The sequence below is a fragment of the Panthera uncia genome (assembly GCF_023721935.1).
Source record: "Panthera uncia isolate 11264 chromosome B3 unlocalized genomic scaffold, Puncia_PCG_1.0 HiC_scaffold_1, whole genome shotgun sequence".
NCBI classification, from domain to species: Eukaryota; Metazoa; Chordata; class Mammalia; order Carnivora; family Felidae; genus Panthera; species Panthera uncia.
In genome coordinates, this window is record NW_026057582.1 from 91,652,373 (window position 1) to 91,670,704 (window position 18,332).

General features: G+C 39.4%; 1 protein-coding gene across 4 annotated transcripts in view; it reads right to left on the bottom strand.

Moving 5' to 3' along the window:
• The window catches only part of GABPB1 (GA binding protein transcription factor subunit beta 1), a 67,324-nt gene extending 49,583 nt beyond the window's left edge, over window positions 1-17,741 (bottom strand). For all 4 annotated transcript variants that reach the window (XM_049611689.1, XM_049611688.1, XM_049611687.1 and 1 more), the window contains exon 1: window positions 17,410-17,741. The gene's annotated coding sequence lies outside the window, so the exon portion shown is untranslated. The remainder of the gene's footprint in view (window positions 1-17,409) is intronic.
• Window positions 17,742-18,332: the final 591 nt, after the last annotated feature.

Below are 18,332 nucleotides of genomic sequence, written 5' to 3' on the forward strand. Positions count from 1 at the left end.
AAAATAAAATAAAATAAAATAAAATAAAATAAAATAAAATAAAATAATAAAATAAAACAAAGAGGAATATGTAAGAAACCATTTTAGTCTTGAGTTGATCATCATTGGCCAATGAATACATAAATACATGGAGGTTTCATTATACTCTCCTTTGCTTTTACATATTTAAAGTTTCCCATACAAAGGATATTTTTAAAACTGACCCTCCTTCTATATAATACAAAGACCTCAGAACCTAGAACCCTTTATTCCCCTTCTGCTATTGCCTTGTCTTTTAATCCATTAGACGGTCTGTTTTATGCAGTTAAGATTCATTTTTATTTTCCAAGTATGTGTCACTTTACTTTTCAGCCCTTCATACGTTTCTTTCCTGCCATGTGGTATCAATTTCATTCTGCCCAAGTATGTCCTATAGAACTGCACTACTATGATGCATATGGCTATTTAATTAAAACTTCAGGGGTGCCTGCGTGCCTCAGCACGTTGAGTCCGACTCTTGATTTTGGCTCAGGTCATGACCTCACAGTTTGTGAGTTCAAGCCCCACATCAGGCTCTGCACTGAGTGCGTAGAGCCTGCTTGAGATTCTCTCTCCCTCTCTCTCCGCCCTTCCCCTGCTCATGCTCTCTTTCAAAACAAACAAACAAACAAACACACACTTCAGTACCCTGGGGAACCTGGGTGGCTCCATCAGTTGAGCCTCCGACTTCAGCTCAGGTCATGATCTCACCGTTGATGAGCACAAGCCCTCCTTCGGGCTTGCGGCTGTCAGCGCAAAGCCGGATTTGGATCCTCTGTCCCCCTCTGCCTCTCCCCCATTCACATTTCCTCTCTCTCTCTCAAAACAAACAAACAAACAAACAAACAAACAAACAAACCAAACTTCAGTACCTCAATCACACTAGCCACATTTCAAGTGTTCAATGGCCCGATGTGGCTTAAGACTATAATACTGGACAGCACAGATAAAGAGTATTTCCTGGGCGCCTTAGCGGCTCAGTTGGTTAAGCGTCTGTCTTCAGCTCAGGTCATGATCTCACAGATCCTGAGTTTGAGCTCTGCGTCAGGCTCTGTGTGACAGCTCAGAGCCTGGAGCCTACTTCAGATTCTGTGTCTCCCTCTCTCTCTTCCCCTCCCCTGCTTGCGCTCTGTCTGTCTCTCTCTCTCTTACTCTCTCAAAAATAAATTTACATTAAAAAATATTTTTAAGAGTTTGGCCACAAACTTACTAAGTTTAAGATGCTTTAGCTAGGTTATAAGGTTCTTGTGGATATAGACAAGGTTTTCTTTTAGTGCCATTTGCACCCATAAGTACTTTGTGTAACAGTGTTACATACATAGGTGGTATTCAACTAACCAAGGATTTCTCTCAGTACTACTGACATACTGTGACTTTGTCACAGATTTTTCTATGCATTGTATGACATTTAGCAGCATCCCTGGTCTCTACCCATCAGATGCCAGTAACACCACCCTGTCCCCCATTTTATGACATCAAAAAAAAAGTCTCTACACATTGCTGAATGTCCCCTGGAGGTAAAATATACTTGATTGAGAACCACTAATGCTTAATTTCTATATACTGGGATATTACCATCCTTTCACTCAACTGGACACATCAAAGTTATATGAGAAATACAGAACCCAGAAATGGACCCACAAATGTAATGGCCAACTAATCTTCAACAAAGCAGGAAAGAATATCCAATGGAAAAAAGACAGTCTCTTCAGAAAATGGTGCTGGGAAAACTGGACACCAACATGCAGAAGAATGAAACTGAACCACTTTCTTATACCACACACAAAAATAAATTCAAAATGGATGAAAGACCTATAAATATGAGACAGGAAACCATCAAAATCCTACAGGAGAAAACAGGCAGCAACCTCTTTGACTTCAGCCACAGCAAGTTCTTACTAGACCAGTCTCTGGAGGCAAGGGAAATAAAAGCAAAAATGGAACTACTGGGACCTCAGCAAGATGAAAAGCTTCTGCACAGCAAAGGAAACAATCAACAAAACTAAAAGGCAATGGATGGAATGGGAGAAGATATTTGCAGATAACATATTGGATAAAGAGTATCCAAAATTTATAAAAAACTCATCACACTCAAAATACAAAAAACAAATAATCCAGTGAAGAAATGGGCATAAGACATGAATAAACATTTTTCCAAAGAAGACATCCAGAGGGCTAACAGACATGAAAAGATGTTCATCATCACTCATCATCCGGAAATACGAATCAAAACCACAACGAGATACCACCTCACACCTGTCAGAATGGCTACAATTAACAACTCAGGAAACAACAGATGTTGGTGAGGATGCAGAAAAAGAACTTATGCACTGTTGGTGGGAATGCAAACTTATGCAGCCACTCTGGAAAACAATATGGAGGTTCATCAAAAAAATTAAAAATAGAAATACTCTACAACCCAGCAACTGCACTACTAGGTATTTATGCAAAGGATACAAAAATGCTGATGTGCAGAGGCACATGCACCCCAATGTGTATAACATTGTCAACAATAGTCAAATTATTTAACTATCACTATCAACAATAGTCAAATTATTTAAAGAGCCCAAAGGTCCATTGACAGATGAATGGATAAAGATGTGTGTGCATTGCAAATGGCAAGATTTCATTCTTTTTGATCGCCAAGTAACATTCTAGTGTGTGTGTGTGTGTGTGTGTGTGTGTGTGTGTATGCGCACGTGCATATACACACACTGGAATATTACTCAGCAATTGAAAAGAATGAAATCTTGGCATTTGCAACAACGTGGATGGAACTAGAGTGTATTATGCTATGTGAAATAAGTCAGAGAAAGACAAATATATGATTTCACTCATGTGGAAGTTAAACAAAACATGAACATCGAGGAAAGAAAGGAAAAATAAGATAAAAACGGGGAGGCAAATCATAAGACTCTTAAATACAGAGAACAAACTGAGGGTTGCTGTGGGGGGTGGGGGGAGGTGGGGGGGGAGGGCTAACGGGTGATGGTCATTAAGGAAGGCGCTTGTTGGAATGAGCACTGGGTATTATATGTTAAGTGATGAACCACTAAATTCTACCCCTGAAACCAATACTACACTATATGCTAACTTGGATTTAAATAAGTTTTTAAAAAAATGAGTAGATAGACGTGCCACTTATAGAGATGGTACTCTAGAAATAGGATCCGCTTTAGGTGGAAAAATAAGAGTTAAGTTTTGGCTTGTAAGTCGTCCGGGTGAAAATGTCCAATGACAACTTGGCTGTACAAAAAGAATGGTCATTGGGGTGCATGGGTGGCTCAGGTGATTGAACATCTGACTTCAGCTCAGGTCATGATCTTGTGGTTAATGAGTTCAAGCCCCACACTGGGCTCTGTGCTGACAGCTCAGAGCCTGGAGCCTGCTTAGGGTTCTGTGCCTCCCCGCCCTTGCCCTCTCTCTGCCCCTCCCCCACTTGCACTTGGTCTCTCTCAAAAATAAATGAACATTTTTTTTTTTTTTTTTTAAAGAGAGGTCAGAGCTATAAGTACACTTTTGGGACTCATCAGCATATAAAATGGCATTAAAAGCCAAAGGAGTGGATGAGATCTTTGAGGCTTAAGAGAAAAATGTATACTGAATTAATGTACAAAGAATTGGTTTATTTATAACTTCAAACTTACCATCTAGGAACATCTTACATCTATTCATGTATTCCTAACTTTTACTCTATGAATAAAATTTTGTGTTGTGTGCTAAAAACAAAACAAACAAACAAACATATACGAGGTAAGAATCCATCCATGCCCAAACTGTAGCCCACCCAATCCAGCATTTCTCAAATTGTGTTTCCTAAAGCTCCAGAGGACTGTGGTGCTGAGAAAGGCAAGGGGTTAAGGAGTAAGCATAGGTTGGAGGTGACAGAACAGTTTCACCCTCACTAAAGCAAAACCATCTCCAAGTGTTAGAGGATTATATAGAGAACATTATTTATTTTTAAAAGATGTCTTTTCTTCAGATATAAAACGGTTAAATTTTTAAATCTCAAGTAAGAATTACTTAGCAGCTCTATTGTACTGCTATTCCACACCCAAGTCCTTATTAACATAAACCTAGAGAAGATTTACTACATTCATCTGCAAGTCCTGGCATGTATGTGATTTACCTGTGCTCCTGTCTTGTTTTTTTACTCTAGCCAAACAGAAATCAGGTAAAAGGTGTATGGATAAATTAGGGCCTCAAAATTAGATTCTGAAATATAACTCATTCAAATAAATTTTAAATACCAAATTACATAGCATGAACTTGTTTTAGGCAGTACCCAGAATGTTGTGACTCCCTTTCTCCATTAGGGTTAAACTTCCTTGTCTTACATAACATACATTTACTCCCAAGCATGCTATATAAAAAATAACTTTCATGCTCTACTATAAACTTGTCTAAACCAGTTTTAATATTGTTTTAAATATTACAGTATAATCTCAGGTACCCTAAAGATCACATCCTTATACAAAGCTATGTTTATTTCTTTGAATTTCTGATACCAAAAGATGTGATTAAATCAGAACCATGCTAATAAATTAAATTCCTAATTCCCATAGAAGCTTTGTATTTATCAGATCTACATTCCCTATTTCTCTGTCTACATTCTATCTGTGCATCCCAGTGTCCCTATTTAACTGTAAAATTATGAAGTCATTACAAAGCTGTTCTCCATAAAACCTAAAACAGAAATGTAATCTAAGGATAAAAAATATTTATTGATGATTATTTAATATTCATGTTTAAAATAAGCTCAAGTTCCTTATCTAAAGCACATAAATTACACACACAAATACATACACAAACACTAAACTAAGAAGTAGTAAGGATTCATCTGGATATTAAGTCCAGAACTTCCCATGCACAGGCCAAACCCTAATCTTCCTCCTATACTCCCTGATGTTGCTATGACCTTTTTTTACCTCCCTGAATTAGAAATGTGAGAGCTACCCTTAACTTCCTCCTTCCCTCATGTCTCTACATACAATTGGTCATCAAAGACTATAGGGTCTACTTCACATCTCTTTTTCTCTTAATTTCTTTTTTCTCAAATAGTCAACAGTTTTATATAGCTCAAAAATCCAAACACAGAAATGTATGCATTGAAAGTCTCAATGGAAGCACTTACACTATTACCCTTCCCCACAGCCACAAATAATCACCTTTACTAGTTTCATGAGTATCCTTCCACTATTTCTATTATTACCAAATGGTAGCATTACTACATACACTGTTCTCCACTGGCTTTTTTACTTAACACATCCAGGAGATCTTTTCCCATTAGTCCATAGACAGCTTCCTCATTCTTTGTACAGATGCTTAGTATGCTGTTGTGTGGATAGGTCTTAGTTTATTATGGCTGGACACTATCACTATTACAAACAACACTGCAACTAAGAACTGTGTAAATATATCACTTCATTTCATATAACTGTAGGATAAATTCCCTCAAGTAGGATTGAGACAAAAGTAAATACAATTGTAATGTTGATACACATTGTGAAATTACCTTCACATCATTTATAAATTAGTCCTCTTCTCTCCACTGTCTTTGCCACTGCATTCTCATGCCTACTTTAAAAAAAATTTTTTAACCTTTATTCATTTTTGAGAGACCGAGTATGAGCAGGAGATAGGCAGAGAGAGAGGGAGACACAGAATCCAAAGCAGGCTCCAGGCTCTAAGCTGGCAGCACAGAGCCTGATGTGGGGCTCCAACCAACAAACTGTGAGATCATGACCTAAGCCGAAGTCAGAGGCTTATCGGACTAAGCCACCCAGGTGCCCCTCTCATGCCTATGTTAAATCAAGTACCCCTTTAACTGGTTTCCTTCCACCCCAACTATTGTCAATCCTATTGTCAACTGATCATTATTTTAATGATTTTTTAAATATACACTATAATATTCTAATTTTTAAGTTCCAAAGATTACTGAAAAACTCCCTTCAATTTCCCTCCTTATTTCTACTGTCCAAACCCAATCCTCTATCCATCACCCAAGAGTTAAGCACTTTACTACCAGTTCGGGATTTACCTTACCAGACCATATTCTTCACATTTACACGCATATATACCTACCCGCCCCTCCAAAATACAGCACTGTTCTGGTTTTTTTCCTTATGTGTATATTTAATAACATAGTATATATACTGTTCTACAACTTATCGCTCAGTATATGCCGTGTTCATTTCTTCAAATGACATTTTATCCCATAGTATGAATATACCAATTACTTGGTTATTTTACTATTATGACCAGTTTTATTTTTCCAGATTTTTTATCATTATAAACTGCTGCAATGAGCAAACTTGTATATGCCTCCTTATGCACATATAATAGTGTTCCTCTAGTGCAGACAACAGGCAATAGACTTGTTGGGAATACCATTTTAAATTAATAGATACTAACAAATTGCCCACATCAATTTACATCCCCAAACCAACTTATATTCCCAACAGTTTATATAATACTATTTCCTCACAATATAGTCAATTTTAGTATTAGCAAGCTTTTAAAATTTTGCCTAACTTTAATATGTAGCTCTCATATTACTAATGAGATTGCATAACTTACCAAATATTTATTGGCCACTTACGTCTTCTCGTCTGAAACTGCCAGTTTGTATTCCTTGTTTTTCTATGTCACTGTTTCTTTTTAAGAGTGCATTATATATATATATTTCTTGTTTATTATATACATTACAAATATTCTTCCCAGTTTATTTGAACTTTCTGTATTTTGGACATTGTCATAAAGTCTTAAATTGGGGTTTGGCTCAATTTATCAAAATATCTTCCTAAAACATACAGTCATGTATTCCAATCACCTATCAAATACAGACTTTAATTATATGTATATTTAACTTGAAGTGAAAAATAAATAGTTGGCCACCTACCATTCCACTTCATAAACATAAAGCCCAGAATTACCCTGAAATGGGAATCTCCCATCTCCTCAGTGGGTCTCTGTTCTCAAATGCTTCTTATAGAGTCAATTTAACATTGCAATGGGTGAAAATTTAATGTTTAAAAAACTTTATTTGGTACAACATAACCCATAAATGTAGGTCAACTTCCACTAGGGCACAATTGAGGAAACAGCAATATATTTCATCACTTGGGGAAAAACTGGCTGTATTGGACTTACTGAGAGATGATATCTCTACTTCCCATGTAGCAACTTCCTACAAAGCATTTCAGACTTTTCTGGATCTGGCCCGTGCATCACTGTGGCTTTGTCAACTCACCACTTCCTACTTGCATTTATACTCCAATAATACAGTTACCTATAATTACCCCTACATACTATTCTGTCTTGGGACATCATTCCTTTATATGTTATTTTACCTAAGAAGTCTCCTTACCCCAAATTACCTCACCATGTATTCATATTCTTTCTTCAAAACTCAGTTCAGACATTACCTCCTCCAACAAGCTCCTGTTGCCCTTCTCAGCAAAAAGAATTAATCATTTCTCTATTTTCTCATTGTGCCCTGAACCTACTTCCATAAATATATGGATTCCACTCTATTACAAGGATTTGTTTATAAGCTCTCCTCTCCTGTAAGCCTTAGGAAGTCAGGAAGCGTTTATCTCATTCTTATGTGTATTTTAGTATTCAGCAGTTTCTAGTATCCCACTCAATAGCTATTTGCCAAATTAAACAAGTCCTCTCTATTCAGCAGTACAACAAACACTAAAAACACATACACAAAATAATTGAAACCATGTTCTTTAACTGAAGATATTTCATAACCTGAAAGGATATGTGGATTATAATAAGAGTGGTTGTGATTCTTTTTCTTAAGTGGGCTTATACCGTAGATCACTGTTTTCCAAGCTGTAGGTCATGACCCTTTAGCAGACTGTGAAATCATTTAGCAGGTTAAAGTCAACATTTTTAAAAGTATCACCATATAGCAAATACAGTAAAAGTAAGCCATGTTTCATGACATTGTTGTTCCAGTCATAAATATGCACACAGAACACACACAACATGTACGCAAAATACATTTATTGATGTATTGATTATTGATGCAAAATACATGTTTTACTCTGGGTCACAATAAAAAAATAATTGGAAAGCAACTTCCATAGTCGCTATACAGGTTCAGAGAAGCTTTAAATCAACAAACAAAGTGATGTAGTCGAGGAAGGCCTCTTCAATGAAAGACATTTGTTTGGAGCACAGTCTAGCTCCCCACTACCTCTCTAATCTATCACTCCTCCTTACTCATTCTGCTCTAGGCACACAAGTCTTCTTCATCATTCAAACAAGCCAAACATGTTCCCACCTCAGGGTCTTGCACACGTTGTTTCTTCTGCCCAGAAAGCTCTTCACTTCTATAACTGCATGGTTTACTCCCTCATTCTAGGACACCCAAAGAGATCTTTCCCTGACCACCTAAAATAGCAACCACCTTCCACCATTCTCACCCCTTATCCAGTTTTATTCCTTTTCATTCCACTCACTACCACCTGGTAATTTATTTACTGTGCTTTTCCTCCCCTCTCATCCTGAATGTCAGCTCCAAGAAAACAGAGACTGTCTTCTGTTTTTATTACCATACCACCAAAGATTAGGACAGGGCCCAGCTAAAAGCAAACATGTCAATAGGCTCTGACAAGACTATCAAGGAAAAGGAAAAGGAAGAACATGCAGAATTGTGCCTGAGCATGGTAAACTACAGAGGAAACAAGGTTGAAGTAAGGTTGAAGATGCACAACGTGAAAGGTTTGAAAGCCAGAAAGCAGAGTTTGGACTTTATCCTGCAGACAATTGGAAGTCATTCAATGTTTTGAGCAAACGGTGATCCATTCAAACATTTATTCAGCACAAGTTCAATTCACTTTGCTTGGCACAATGCAGAGTGCAAAGGCCAATAGCACATGCTCTCTCCTCCACTGTTTAGGTTTAATAGCAGTGGGTTCAAAAAAAGTTTTAGGAAAATTATTCTGGCAGCCGTATGTAGGATAGATTGGACGAACAGACTCTAAAGCTAGAAAGGGAAATAATAGGCAAAGCAGAGCCTCAGGACAAAGTGAGATCCAGTAAAGAGTAATCTAAAGAATTGTGCTGACTAATGGGTATAAATAATAAATTAGAAACATGTATTATAAACAACTTTAAGACTTAAGTATGATGATGATAAAGCTTACAAAGAAAAACTGAGCAATTTCCATCACTTTTAGATTTATTACCCAACCACTGCACTTAACAATCAAAGTGATCCAAGACAAAAAGTTGTGTGGAAGCAAGATTCCTAGAAAAGCAAAAAGAATTCACTTCCATTCAGTTCACAAAATAAGATGAAAGAATAGATTCATCATGGTGACAATGAAAAAAAAAAATGTGCAAGCTCGTACTCTATTTTTTTTTTTTTTTTTTTTGAGAGACTGAGAGAGGGCACAAGCAGGGATGGGGTGGGAGGGGAAGCAGGGAAGAGAGAGAGACCCTTAAGCAGGCTCCAGGCTCAGTAGAGCCCAATGCGGGGTCTCGTTCCCACAACCCTAGGATCATGACCTGAGCTGAAATCAAGAGTCAGACACTAACCAAATGAACCACCCAGGCACCCCTCTATTCACTTTTTCAATTAAGTAGAAATCAAATCAATGTTATCTTTTGAAAAAGAGAAAGAAGACATACCAGAAAACAGAAAAATGTGAGATTAATAAAACAATGGCCAAGTAACAAAGGCCCGTTGGGAATCGTTCAGCATAAATTCAGTGGCCAAGAAATCATCATTACCCACCTTCCCCCATAAATATGCTGTGACTGTGAAGAAAAACAGAGGAGATAGTGGAAAGATTTAACAACAGGTAAATATGAAAGAAGTGACTGGTGTTAAGTTCAGGCTATTATCTAATGCATACAGGAATAAACTAAGACAGAGAAATTGAGAGTCTGTATGAAAGGAATGGCTGAAGACACAGGTGGAACAATCACAGGGGCAAAATGTAAGACTTCACACAAGCCAGGATATAAGGGAAATTTTTCAGATCATTCACTTAAACACCATACCATCTGCTATGGTCTGAATGCCTGTGTGTCTCTCCCTCGCCCCCAAATTTATATGCCAAAGTGATGCTATTAGGGAGGTGGAATGTTTGGGAGGTGATTAGGTCATGAGGAAGGATCATGAGTAAAGTTTACGTCCTTCTAAAAAAAGCACCCAGAGAGCTCCCTTGCTCCTTCCAGCACATGAGAATACAATGGACAAGTCTGCAACTGGAAAAGGGTCCTCCCCAGACCCCAACCATGCTAGCACCTTGATCTTGGACCTCCCAGTCTTCAGAACTGTGAGAAATAAAGTTCTGTTGTTTATAAGCTACCAAGTCTGTGTTTATTATAGCAGCTCAGACTAAGGCACAGTTTAAATTTTTTCCCTCTGTTTAGATACATGGTAAGTGTTGTAGACACAAAAGAGTACAGGAATCAAAGACTGGACAACCAATTTTATAAGAGGAAATGACCTAATTCCAGTGTACAGTTCTACAATTAATAATATTATGACTTAGGGGGTAAATATCCATCCACAGCTGCAGAATGGAAGGGCATATTAAAAGAAAAGTACCATAGCGGCCTCTACTCACCTCCTTTAAAAGAATTACTACTGTAGTAAACCAAGTTACAACAATCACACTCCTGGGTATTTACCCAAAGAAAACAAAAACACTAATTCAAAGGAATACATGCACCCCTATGTTTATAGCAGCATTATTTACAATAGCCAAAGTATGGAAGCAGCCCAAGTGTCCACTGATTGATGAAATGGATAAAGATGTGATGTGATATATATATACACACACACACACACACATATATATATATACACACACATATATATGCAAAATATATATATATATGCAAATATATATGCGTGATGAAATATTATTCAGCCACAAGAAAGAATGAAATCTTGCCATTTACAACAACATATGGCTAGAGAGTATAATGCTAAACAAAATCAGTCAGAGAAAGACAAATACCATATGATTTCACTCACATGTGGAATTTAAGAAACAAAACAAGGGGGAAAAATGAAAGTCAAAGCAAGAAACAGACTCTTAATTATAGAGAACTATCTGATGGTTAACGCGGGGGGGGGGGGTGATGGGTAAAATAGGTGATGGAGATTAAAGAGTACACTTGATGTAATGAACATAGGGTGATGTACGTTACTATTAAATTACTATATTGTACATCTGAAACTAATATAACACTGTATGTTAACTGGAATTAAAAAGCAAAATAAATAAAATAGAAAAATAAATAAATTAATGTCTTATCCCTCAAGTATAAAACAGAAAAAAGGTAACTGGGTTAGAGGTTAGTCTCTTCTAGAAGATTCTACACAATGTAATAGAATCAACAATATTGGTGGAGATCTAGCATATTTTATCATCAAAGGAAATAAACGTGAACATTTTGTTTTCTTTTTAATTGTTTAATTTTTAAATTCATGGATTATAAAGCTATATAATAACATGAAAAGGTGTATGTTTTAATATTAAAATAGGACTCAAAACTGAATAAATATTCTACGGGTTCCTTAACTGCAATTCCAAAATACAAAAACTCTTTTGATGGTAAAACCTTACCTGAACTGACATGAAGCTATTTATAGCCTTTACCCCATTTGGTAAAAATGTTCATACATCTTGCTACAGAAATAGTAATATGTCTGAAGAGGACTGGACTCTGTTGAAAGATTATTACCTTGCCTGTATCCAAAAAACTCTTTTAATTCCCAAACCTATTAGACCCCAAGGGTTTTAGTGGGCTATGATCCTATAATACTAATGGCTAACATTTGCTGAGCTATTAAATGTGTCAGACACTGTTCTGATCACTTTATATGCAGTAAATCATTTAATCCTACCAACCACCATGACATACGTATTATAATCATCCCTGATTTACAAAGTGGCAAACTGAGGCACAAAGAGATTAAGTAAATTGTCTGAAGTCACAAAGCTAGAGAGTGACTAAACTGGGATGAGTACATTTAAAATATTACATGTAAGAGGGAGAAAACACAAAATAGAGAACTGATTATGATAGAATGGTAGGATTCAGTGATTGTTTTCTCTATTCAATTAATGTATTACTATTAGAATAGTAAAGAATCAAACTTAAAAAAATACAAGACTTCATTAACCTACAAAGTCCCATTTATGTGCAATTCCTAAGTCAAATTGCATAAACTGCACAGTATAAAACCCAGGCTCCTCAGTTTATGCTAATCATCTTCAATTTTTTATTGAAATACAACATTTTAATACGCTTTTCACTACAAGAAATACACAAAAACATGTATTCATTTTAGTAATCAGAAAACCTGAATAAACAAAAAGAAAATAATCACTTTTAAAACTACACTCAGAAAAAATCAATTATAATTTGGTACATACCCTTCCAGATGTCAATACAATTTTTCCTTGAACAATGCAGGGCTTAGGGGCACACATACACCCCCCCCCCCATACACACACACAGCTGAAAATCTTGAGTATAACTTTTCTCTCCCAAGAAACTATTAATAGCCTACTACTGACATGAAGCATAATTATGGATAACATAAACAGTCAATATACGTATTTTGTATATGTTATATACTGTATTCTTACAGTAAAGCAAGCTATAGGAAAGAAAATATTAAGAAAATCATGAGAAAATACAGTACAGTACTGTACAACACAAACAAAAACCTGTGTATAAGTGGACCCAAGTAGTTCAAAGCCCTACGGTTCAAGGATCAAGTGTATTATTTGTTTTTTAACCAAAATGGAATTGCTTTTAAACCTACTTTTTCACTTAACATATGTCAAGACATCTCTTCATGACTTTACCTTCTTCTAACATCATATTTTAATAGCTAGGCAGTACCCCACTGTGAATATGTACCCTAACAATCACTGTTAAACATTCAGGTTGTGTACAATTTTACAGTACAGTGATCAAGAGTTACGGACTCTGGAATCAAACTGCTTGGATCCAAGTCCTGGCTCTACCACATACTAACTCTGCTCCTTTAGACAAGCTACCTCACTTCTCTATGCCTGTTTTCTCTTCTGAAAAATGAAGGTATTTTCTACTTCATATAATTAATGTGGGACGGGGGGGTCAAATGTTAATACACAGCTTTTACTATCAACAGTGCTGCAATTAGTATGCTCAGAGCTAAATCTTTGCACACACCCTTATTCTTATTACATCAAGAAAAATTCCCTTAAATGAAAATTCCCATGTCAGAAGGTATGACCATTCTTAAGGCTTTGAGTCTGCCAAATTACAGCTGGGTTTAAAGCCCTCATCAAATAGCTCTCTCACTTAATACTCATTTCTCTTCATCCAAGAAGGTGAAAACTGTGATCCACTTAACAGCTGTTTCACTCAATTAGTTTTCGCTCTTCTACTTCTGTACCGCAAACCTAGACCTGTATCATAAAAACTTAAAACTTTGTAGGAAACTTTAGGACGCCTAGCCCAAATCCTCATTCAGCATATTAATTCCTCCACCCTAGAATCCCTAACTGAACATCATCAGTGAAAGCAGAGAGCCTACCACCCAAACCAACCCATTATATTTTTACTGTTTCATGGAAATTTCTCTTGAAAGAATGTTGAAACCTGCCTCCTCCTACTACTCACTGATCCTAGTTCTTTCTACGCAGATCAAATCTGATCTTTCTGTGTGATAGACCTTTAAGTATTTACAGATAGCTATCATTTCTTAGATGAGCTTCTTTTTCTTCTTTGAGCCAAACAGGGCATTTTTCAGCCTTTTCTCCTTTCCTCATGTCCATTTCCTCCATGATCAAGGTCCTCTGGATATGCTGTATAGCTCACTGGTTTATAAACTTGAGTGTCTACCACCTGGGGAACTTGAAAAAAATACAGTGGCCCAGGTCCTATCCTACTTAAGCTTGGGCTTCCATGTTTCTGCTCTCCAGGTGATTGTAATATGAAGTCTGAGAACTGATGCAAGGGTCACGCGTATTGTGACAGTATTCTACCTAAAAAACTGACACAATATCCCAGGTATAATACAACCGATACAAGTAAAGCAGAGATAACACCTGCTCTTTCTACGTTGTTCTACCAACTCCAAAATGACATTTACTTTAAAAAATATTATACCATAGTGTTGACTCACGGTAAACATACAGTTAAAATGATCCGACTCTTTTCCACATTCTCTATTTGTGCACTAGCACCTTGGGCTCTAACTGCCAGCCTTTCCAATTATTCCCATTAAAAGATTAAGAGAACCAGGACAAAGAGTTTTAGACTCCCATTTCTTAATGTATCAATGACTGCATATGGATTCACCTTCAGTGGAGAAATCATTTCATGCTTTAGCCTCTACACTTCCATCATGGACATACTTAGTCTAAATTCAAGTATACTAGCCCATCAACAACTGAACTGACAGCTGATTGCAACAACACATCTACTCTGTGCAAAACACTGTTATGAACAAGGTGGGAAAACATACAGGCCTTAATACTAGTACACAGACCGTCTGGAGAGCATGATGGAATAACACCTTCAAAAAAGTTAAGTCTAATACCAAGATAGACACGTTAATGCTATAGAAATTAATGACTACTAGTTGGAAAGCTCTGGGGCCAAAGAAATACTAGAAAACTAAGTTACCCTGAACTTTAATGTTTCATTTCCTTTTTTTTTTTTTTTTTTTTTTTAATATTTACAAGACAGAGAGGAGATGGACCATCAGTGAATTCATCCACACTTAGGCTACTTTCAAAGGGACACTGCACCCTCAAAAATACACACTCAAAATAAATTCATGATTCAAAATTTCATATGAATTCTGAATTCGTGATTTGTTTGCCTTACCTGTCCCTAACTTATGAGGTACTCAAGAGGAGGAAGAAAAAAAAAAAAAAAAAGGCCATTCTACAGATGAGGCCCATTATAAATACATCTTAGAGATGCTGGGTGAGGGGGAGATCCCATCTGATATTTATTTTCATTTGCATGGCAAACATCAAAAATATACCTGGCATTTTCAAACAATTATGTCAGGAATGACCAGATGCTTCCTGTTGATGGAACAGTAGAGAACTACAGCCTGACAGAATCAAACTAGAGTTCACAGAAACAACTGGAAATGAATTTAGCTTCATTTCAAAACCATTAAACCAAAGTATGGCCTTACATTTTCGCACATTTACAGCATAACTGGCCCCCAACCTAAAATACCCAGACTGAGAGAAAGAGAGAACTCAAACTCTAAGTTAGGAGACTTAACTCTAAATATATGTATCTGCATTACAAAAGTATTGTTTGACCAAATGTTTCACTGCAGGATTCCTTTTAAATGGAGAGGTCCTGCAGTGCTTTGACAGTGTCCCTTCTTCAAATATTACATTTACACACAAGCTTTCACAGGTACATCTAATATGGAATTTATATTTTACTTCCATAGATTAAGATGTGGAACTAAAAATTAAGGTTAGTCACTTAAAATATTTTCCTGAGTCTCCAGGATATGTACATTAAGCAAACTTTACTCTTGATACTGTTTATATATCTAAATACCAAATTAAAAAACTTAGAACCCAAGACAAAAGTATAGGAATCAATCTTCCTAACCATATTTTTTAAACTTATCTTGTTTAATATACTCATTTGACATGTATGGTGACAGAATAAAAATGACAAATTTCTCAGTTAAAAAAAAAGTGATAAGGATACAGTGGGGTTCTGGGAGTTTTCAGAAGTTACATGGTGTGATACCACAACAGACTGAATGCAGATTTAAAAATCTAGCTGTCTTGTATTAAAGCAGACATTTAAAAGACTTGCAGAAATGCAAAACAATGTCAACTCTTGCCAATATGTGACTTGTGTTAACATGTAATGGAATTTTATTGCTGTTATTTTGGGGGAAATAGTTAAAAAGACAGAATTTTTAAAACGCATAAAGCCATCTTTAATTTCCTCAAATTCAAAGTCTGACCCTGAAAGTGGAAGTGTCAAGGCTGACGTTATGGGTCACTGCGAACACATTTAAACCAAGCTGGGTGGGCCTACAAATGAAATAAAGTATCTGCAAAAAGAATTTTCGACTACTAACATCTGCATAATAAATTACAGCGCATCTTTAATTCTGGAATGGAAAATTACTTTACAAAGATTATTTACGGACTACATCAAAAACATTTTCCAGATAAAAACTATACTTCAGGGGGGAAAAAATGTACTTCAGAAAGTAACTTGCCTGAATCCAGACAGCAAATCAGTCTTCGGAGAGAGTACTTAAAATATTTCCACATTACCAAGCCCCCTTCAAAAGTACTGTGGTCGCTACCCGTCCTTTGAGCAGACGTCTACTCGCCACAGTCCAATCAGGTTTAAAACAAGAGTAGGTGTACAGAAAACAAGCTTAAAGTGGGGAAACACACACAAAGCAGGCCTCTATAATTCCTTCGGTTTCAGTTTTCACGATGCACCCCTGAGGCTACGCACGCTGATTCAACACGGCAGCACAGCTTCAACGAAGCACACTAAATACACACTGATTTCACTGTGTCCAGGCAAAAATGACCTGGCAAAATTCTCAACTTCTTTTCCGAAGCAGTGCACCCGCCCGGCGGCCAAGTCCCAAGAGCAGAAGTCTCAAGCATCCAGAACCGCGGGCTTTGTCCCCTCAGGGACTTGAGTCCCCGAGGTCGTGGCAGTAGCCGCGATCGTCCCCGCGCGGGCTGGGCCCGGCCCTCTGGTTAACCCTGTCCGGGCCGGCCGCTCCCGCGGCGGCCCGAGCGCCTCCCGGTCCCGCAGGCCCCGCAGCACACCGCGCCCCGGACCGGCCGCCCCCGCCGCCCCTTCCTCGCTCCGGGTAGGCTGGCGGGACCGCCAGGCGGCCGAGACAAAGAGGCCGGCAGTTCCCGGGGCGGCGGGCGCCGAGGCCCGGCCGGGCCGCGCCAGCCTGCCTCCCTTCCTCTGCCGCCAACCGCCCGCCTCCCGGCGCCCGCAGAGCCCCCACCGCCCCGGCTCGACCCCATCCCCGCCCCGGGGCCGCCGGCCGGGATCCGGCCGGCTGTGAGGCCGCGGCGCGCCGGGGCCGAGGAGGGGGCGGCGGCCGCCACCATGTCTGCCCGCCCCTCCCAGAAGCGGGGTGCCCAGCGGACAAAGCGCGGCTGCGGCGCGGGCGGAGCGGGCGTCCAGGCCGACCCCGCCGACCCCCGCGGAATAAGCGGGGCCAGGAGCCCCGGAAACCCGGCGCCTTAATGCAATAAACAGGAAATCGCGGGGATGATCTGGGTTCCGGGGGAAGTGGAATTATTTTTTACCAGCGAAGAGATCAACTTCCACATCCGGTGGTAACAGGGCCCTACACAGACCCGCACTGACCTGGAAAAGCTTCGGGAGCGGCGACGGGGGAGCAGCAGGAGGTGGTGCGGGGACCCGAGGCGCCTCGTACCCGGCCGGGCTGACGCGGCCCCGCTACACACAAAGCGCTTCAGCTGCACAGGGCGCTATTTTCCGAAAATGCCGCGTCTGGTCGGCGCCCAAAATCCCCACCGAAAAGTCCCCCGTGCTGCGCGCGGAGGGACACATGGTGTGCGAGTGAGTCAAAGCTCCCAGCATCCCTCCCGGACCCGGCCCTTGTCAAGCCCTCGCCTGAGCCTTTCCGCCCCTGCCTTTGGCCGCAGATCGCTCCCCCACTCACTCCCTGACCCCATTCTAGCAGGAGGAAAGGGACGACAGGTCTGATATTTCTTTTTAACGGTCGAGAGGGAAATATGCCATTTGTGGAGCCCGAGCCACACAAAGAAAGCGGCGGAATGATCCGCTCTCGGCGACCGCAAGTCCCGGCTCGCCCGGCGCCTGCGCGGCACGGGGGTGGGAGCTGCGGCCGGCCATGTGCGCGGTGGAGCAGCCCGGCTGGTGGCCGAGTCTTCCCGCCTCTTTCTGCGGGGGCTGGCGGTTGGGATACTAAAGTGCGTGTACCTACCTTCTTTTCTCTCTGACAAGACCGCCGAGACGGGGAATCCCCACTCCGAGGTTAACCAGAGTCGCCAGCAGAGTCCTGGGAGACGGAAGAGCAGCCAGCAGGCTAGGATTTAACTTAAAGTGGCCCTAGATTCAACTAGCCAGATTGGGACAGGAGTAGCGGTTGAGGTACAAGAGGAGGAACGAAGGATGGTCCTTCTCCACTTCCATAAACTGAGCAGTCAGGTTCATGACGAAGACGTACTTATTTCTATAGCCTTTTTTTGTTTGTTTGTTTGTTTGTTTAACATACCTTTGGTGTCACAGGCGTCTCGTACTTA